We start from the raw sequence: 7279 nt of genomic DNA, 5'->3' as shown, positions 1-7279 counted from the left end.
TTTGATACATATGCAGCTAGAGACAAGGGCTCCGGGGTACTGGTTAGTTCATATTGTTGTTCCACCTATAGGGTTGCAGATCCCTTTAGTTCCTTGGGTGCTTTCTCTAGCTCCTCCTTTGGGGGCCCTGTGATTCATCCAATAGCTGACTGTGAGCATCCACTTCTGTGTTTGCTAGGCCCTGGCATAGTCTCACAAGAGACAGTTATATCTGTGTCCTTTCAGCAAAATCTTGCTAGTGTATGCAATTTGTCCAGCAAATTTAAGTGTAAGTAATAAGTGAAAAAACAGTGGCCTAAACACTGGCACAGAGTATCTCACTGAAGCATCAAGCACATGTGAAGTCGTTGTAAGTATTACTATTTTTTCAGAAGAGGAAGTTTAATCTAAAACAATAAATTGTGCATAATTATGTTTTTCACTGACATCATTAAAGTCTGGTACTTTTAAGGGACACCCCTCTAGTACAATTTTTTTTTACAAATACTCATAGGGATTGTTTGAAATATTCAAACACTATCATCTGTATGAACATTTGCTTACTGACATCATTCAGTGACATCATAGCCACACATTCTTGGATATCTAAAGCGTTGAGTCTTTGAATATTTATATTAAGAAAAAAAAAAGACTATTTTCCAAATAAATGACTACACTGCTGTTTATCCTCCCCATATTCGGTTGCATTCTTCCAGGTGTGTGGAGGGCATGATTCAGTGGGTAAAGTGCTTGGTGCACAAGTACGAAGAACTGAGTTTGGATCCCCAGTACCTGTGTAAAAGCAAGATCTGACAGTGCACACCTGCAATCCCAGAAGTTAGAGGGTAAACACAGGAAAAGCCTGTGAGCTTGCTGGCTAGCCTTTTTAATCAATTAGTGAGCTTCGGATTTACTGAGAGAACCTGTCTCAAAAAATTAGAAGAAAGATGCTAGGGCACAAAGCCCAGTGTATACTTAGGATCTTTCTAGGGTCGTGCAATGCGTACACATGCATGAAGCTCACTATAGAGTATACATTTATCCTGGCACTAATAAAAGAAAATATCTGTGCAGCTTGTAAAATTTCTAGGTAGTCTGCACCTTTGGCAGAAAAGGTTGAGTAGCTGGCAGTTGTGAGTGTGGGGTTGTTGCACTTGGACCTCTTTGAAGCTGGGTTTTTCTCTTGTCGGTCTTTCTATCCCTGGACAAATTCAAGCTCACCTGAGAGCAAACATCAAGGAAAATTTAAAAAAAAATCATCTTTCAACATTTTTGGCTTCAGTGAGCAGATGTTAAGCATAGGCAGATTTTTCTAGTCACCGATCATGAGGATCAGTGCAAGAAGAATGGTTCAATAATTACAAGGTGCATGTTTATGGTTTTTAGTTATTAATCACATATATTTGACAAAATTGATTCTGTTTTCACTGGACCACTTGTCTAAGTGACAGGGCTCATAATCGTTCTCATTAGAAACCAATTTAGAAAGGTAATTTTCCAATTAGCATGTGCACACCAATGTAGTATGTGCTCCGACGATAAAATAATTACAATAGCTGTTGACAAGTTTCAGAAGAAAACAGGGGGTTTTGTGAGTGGTAAGACCTAATGAAAAATCTCAGGGGTTAAAATAGAAAAATTGACAAGTACAATTCCACCCACAAGAACAATTTGTGCCTGATGATGAAATTGAAAAATAAGCAGAATGAAAGTTGTGAAATTTGTAGCGAAAGCCTGGAGGGTAAAATTAATTTCTTTATAACACAGTTTAAAGGCAAACAAAAGGAAATTGCTTGTGCCAGATGGGATAGGAAAGTCATTGTGAATAAAAATGAGCCTTTCTTTTCTGCCTACAAATATTTGAATTAAGATGATAGCAGTGTGTCTGGTTAATGGACAGGCAGTATTGATGGTTACACCATGTTTAAAGGTTCTCTCATTCTTTTTTAAATGGACTTTGTCAACACAACAAAATACTTTAAACATTATATTAACTCTGGCACTTACTCTCATAGTACCTTTTATCTTCTGTGAATTATTGTTCCAGGCAGAGCAGGAAGAATACATACAACAATAGGGTGCTGGGCTCAGAGCTGTTCTTCATGCCCTTTCTCTTTACCCCTGTGCAACTTACCACGTGCTAAAAGGACAGCTTTTGAGACTGGGATTACCTGGTCTTCCATCAGCTAATCCCATGCCCCTCAGTGAAGCAAGGAAGGTTAGCATATTTTATAAGTCACAAATCCTCTGCATGTAAACTTTGATTTTGTGGTTTAATTATTCTGGAAACGGCCAGAAAATTACCTCCAATTTTGTCCTGTATTTTATCAGAGCTGTGTTGTTTCACAGCTGCTGACTTTCCTCTTGTCAGCTCGGGCATTTTTATGCATAACAATTCAAGGCCAATCATCGAGGCCACAGTTGATGGTGCCCTCTTCTGCTCTGAGCACCTCCAACGTTATTTAGCACTTACAACACCACTATTCATCTTCATACATAGTTGTCTTTTCCACTTGCCTGTAGTGTAAACTATTAAATATTAGCACTAATACTAAAAGTATTGCTACTAATAGCTAATGCTTATTGTTTACTCTCTGTGCTGCATTGTGCTAAGCATGTGAAATGGACTATCAAATTTAATAAGTGGAAAATTGCATCATATTTTCCAGTAGGCTCACATAATGCATCTGTGCTACAATGCATATTAGCACTTCATGTTTACCAGTTCTCATTATCCAAAAATGAGATGCTAAAGGTATAAATATGAATTTATACAGTACAAGTATTTATCTTACTAGTTCATCCCAGGAGCTGATGCCTCTGAGTGAATGTGAGATCACTCAGGATCGGTTCCCATATGTCTCTCAAGGCCTGATGATCAGTCAGTTTGAAAAGATAAATGAAGACATTTGGGTATTGAATAGACTGTGAATGCAGACTGTAGTTGTTACTAAACAAAAGAAAGAGTTTTAATGTTGGAGGAAAACTGCTTATATCAAACTTTCCAAAGAGAGTGGATAGCTATGCCCAGTATGTAAATGTATAAGCAGACAATGGGTACTATATGCCTCTAGGAAATCTCTTCCATACTTAGGGTCATCAATGAAGTAAGAAATAAACGCATCAGCTTAAAGTAAGAAGGAAGAGACTTTGAAAGAGTGAGTATTGTAGGGACTATGAAATAGTTACTGGCATGGTATAATAGAAAAAGTACACAAGGACCAACTTATTCACCACCGTGCAAATGTCTTTGCTCATGGGCACAGAAAAGAGGTCACGATCCTCACCTGCAGTTTCCATTCACCTTGTTACACTGGGCCAACCCTAAAGGCTGCTACTCAGTCATGATGTACAAACGGGACCCTACCAATTGTGAAAGCAATGAAATAAGCCCATGCACTTTGGTAAATAACTGTCCCCTTAAGGCTTATTTGTGTTTGCTACCTTAGATTTAACATCTAGCCCAGAGAAAGCTTCCAAGACTCAAACCTAACAGTTTTGCTTGTGTGCTCTCTCTCCTGTGACTGACAGGGTCAAATCTGCCAGCACCCTAAGTAGAAGATTCACATCCTATTTACTCCACATCCCTCCACACAGCTTTGTGCTTTGTCACCATCAACTGACCTACTTCTCTCTTTGTTGTTTTAGTTACTGCAAAACCCTTCCTGTTGTGCCTTCAGCTTTACGGAGGACATCAGGTACAGGCAAACAGCTGGAACTAGAAAATATCATCCTGAGTGAGGTAGTTCAGACCCAAAAGGACATGCCTGGTATGTACTCACAAATAAGTGGATGTTAGCCAAAAAAACCAACCAACCAACCAACCAAACAAACAAAAACAGAATACCCAAGATACAGTCCACAGAACTCAAAAAGCTCAACAAGCTGAAGTGCCCAAGTGAGGAGCCTCAGTCCCACTTGGGAGAGAGAAGAAAGCAATAACAAGTGGGGAGGGAGGGAGGGACCTGGGAGGGAAAGCAGATGGGGAGGGTGGGAATAGGTGGGAGAGGGGAACCCGATCTGGTATTGGGTGAGGGAAAAGGACTAAAGCCCTGAGGGTCAACAGAAAGAAAGGAAACAGGCAACCTCGGGAAATAGGAGGCTGGGGGGACAGTCCAAAAAGCACCAGAGAGCTAGGAGGTCAGAGACTTTCAGGATGCAAAGGAGGGACCTTAGATGAAATGCCAGACGGTGGGGAGAGGGAACTTGTAGAGCCCACCTCCAGCAGGAAAACAGGACATCAAGTGAGGGATGGGGCTGTCATCTCACAGTCACAACTCTGGCGCATACTTTTTCCTGTCTGAAAAAATTACAGAGTTGGAAATGGAGTGGAGCCTGAGGAAAAGAAGGTCCAGCGACAAGTCCAAAGTGAGATCCAGCTCAAGGGGAGATCCTAAGGCCTGACACTATTACTGAGGCGATGGAGTGCTCACAAAAAGGGACCTACCATGACTGCCCTCCAAAAGACCTCCAAAACAGCTAAAAGAGTCACACACAGTTATTTGCACACATCCAAATGGACAGAAGCAGCTGACCCTTGTTATTGAATTAGGGAAGGCTAAAAGAAGCTGAGCAGAAGGGCGATCCTGTAGGAGGACCAGCAGTCTCAATAAATCTGGACCCCCAAGATCTCTCAAACACGGGACCACCAAACAGACAACATATACCAGCCAATATGAGGTCCCCAACACATATACAGCAGAGGACTGCCGGTTCTTTGTTCTTTGCACCTAACTTTCAAGAGACTGGAGGCCCCAGGGAGTTTACAGGTCAGGTTGGGTGGGGGATAGGGGCATCTACGTGGTGGGGTGGGGAGGAGGTATGGGATGTGGAACAGTTGGAGTGTGGCTGGGGGAAATAAAATATAGAGTGTAAAAAGTAGATTAATTAAAATAAAAAATATATTTTAAAAAAAGAACATGAGCCAGGAGTGTGATCTGTGTGCAGCTTGAGCTCCCTGTCTTAAGTGTTACAGGGTTATGCTAGACCTTGTCCAGTCCCAAGGCTTCAGAAATCAGTCTACTTTCTAGTACTTTGTAGCCTTCAGGATATAACATACATTTAAAAACGAAAACACCTTCTTTTTACCACAGGGTCTTCAATAGGTTGTTTCATCTTGCCATATATATTTCTGTTATACCTAGTTCAGTTCCCATTATATAGCTAAAAACATTTACACTTCGTTATATGGTATAGTTAAATATTAGATTTGGTTTATCCACGAGATTTGCATATAGTGTGGGTTAGACTTGCTTTTCTTAGTTCTTATAATCCCTAGCACATTCCAAATGTCTCATTGATTATATGTATTTAGTAGTAGTTTGTGAATAAAGTAATTGCCATGCTCAGCAATAGCAATGTGATAATACCCAAAAAGTACCAGATCATAGAAGTGAATATAGACTTCAAATACCTAATTTTTCAAGTGATTAGAAAAGAGAATTTTGGTGTTGTTGTTTTTCTTTTTGCCACAGCTATTTGTGATTAAAACTGAAGAATTTGGGCGGGAGCTGTGGCTGAGGCGGGTTGAACGAAGGACTTGAAGCTGCACCACCATGGCGGAAGAGCATATTCAGAAAACATAGATGAGTTTGTCACGGACCAGAAAAAGATCGTGACTGACAAGTGGCTAAGCTATACACGAGGCGTTCATGTTAACCAGGACAAACAGATGCTCTATGGATATGTTGAAAGGAAACGGAAAGAAAATTCAGGAGCTCAGCTGCATGTTACCTACTTGGTGTCTGGCAGTTTTATACAGAACGGACATTCTTGCCACAAGGTAGCAGTAGTGAGAGGATAAACAGTGAAGTCCTACTTAGCTGTGACTGCCAGCATCCAGGTGTACAGCATCCAGAAATCTATGCTAAAGGACAGTGAGCTTCTGTTCAGTACCGACTATGACATCCTTAAAAGCAATTTGCAGAACTGCAGCCAAGTTTAGTGCCATACAGTGTGCAGCTGCAGTCCCCAGAGCTCCTGCAGAATCCCCATCTTCCAGAAAGTATGAGCGAGCAATCAAATCTTCAGGCAGCAAGTGAGACACAAGCCAATGATCTGACTACCAATGGCCATCCACCTGCCTCCAAACAGGCTTCCAGCATCCCAAAGGAATTATGGGAATGTTAATCTCTAAAGCTGCTACTAAAACTCAAGACACCAACAAGAAAACCGAAACAGAGGCCGGAGAAGTAACAAGCGCCATCTTCCGCTGGGGTCAAAGCACTACTAGGAAAAGGGAATGTAATGAGCGACTTTTTTTTGAAAAGCTGCAATGAATAAACTTAGTCAATTTGGATTCAGAACAAGTAGTAAAGGAAGAAAAAACACCGGAGCAACCTCCAGTGTCTGTCACTGAACCAAAGCTGGCAGCTCCCCCAGCTCTGAAGAAATCCAGCAGAAAGTCTGAGCCTGCGAAGGTGGAGCAGAAGGAGAAAAGCAACAGGGGCAAGCGAGCATACTTATCTGATGAGGAAGCATAGGAAACCGAAAACCTGAAGAAAAAGAGAAGAAGAATCAAGCTTCCTTAGTCTGATAGCAGTGAAGATGAAGTCTTTGCAAACTTTCCTGAGATGTTTGAAGCAGGCTCACCATCTCCAATTCCTGTATCTCCACCTCTTGATCCTAGGCCCCAAAACTGAACCTCCTCCTGTCAAGTGTTCAGGTGGAGACAACAAAAGAAAACGAAAGTGTGTACTGAAATCTAAACCCTTTGTGGACGAAGAAGGCTGCATAGTGACTGAGAAAGTCTATGAGAGTGAGTCCTGCACAGACAGTGAGGCGGAGCTTAAGATGAAACCCTGCTCAGCACACAGACCCCCTGCTGTTGCTGTGAAAAGGGAGACCAGAAAAGACTCAGAGAAGAGCCCCAGGAAAAGGGCTGCGGCTCTTGGTAAAGCCAAGACAAGTGTCCATTACTGGCTTCTTCCAGAAAAATTAAATGCTGTCTCTGGAAGGACTCGGGGTGGTCAAAGAAGAAGACCAAGAAGTATACACTTATACTTACTGTATAAGTTTGCCTAGCTCCTCGCCTTGCCTGGATCAAATGCTGCTCTGCCATCACATCATAGCCTTTGTGATCTGCATGAAGAAGCTAGAGAGTCATATGTTATTTTGAAATGGAAGATGACAACATATGATAAAGTTGTGAAAAATAATGATCAATGAATTGGTTTTATTTAGCATTCATTGAAAATTCCTGTAGTTGTACCCTTTTTTTTTCTGAATATGATCAATCTATGTTCCTGTAATATAACTTTGGTAACTAATCAGTGTATGACAATCAAGTTGGGTAAAAGAT

General features: G+C 41.3%; 1 pseudogene; it reads left to right on the top strand.

Moving 5' to 3' along the window:
- Positions 1–2742: 2742 nt before the first annotated feature.
- LOC110293306 lies at positions 2743–6919 on the top strand (annotated as a pseudogene).
- The last annotated feature ends 360 nt before the right edge of the window (positions 6920–7279 follow it).

Source organism: Mus caroli, chromosome 4 (assembly GCF_900094665.2).
Source record: "Mus caroli chromosome 4, CAROLI_EIJ_v1.1, whole genome shotgun sequence".
NCBI lineage: Eukaryota > Metazoa > Chordata > Mammalia > Rodentia > Muridae > Mus > Mus caroli.
This window is presented reverse-complemented; position numbering and strand designations above follow the sequence as displayed.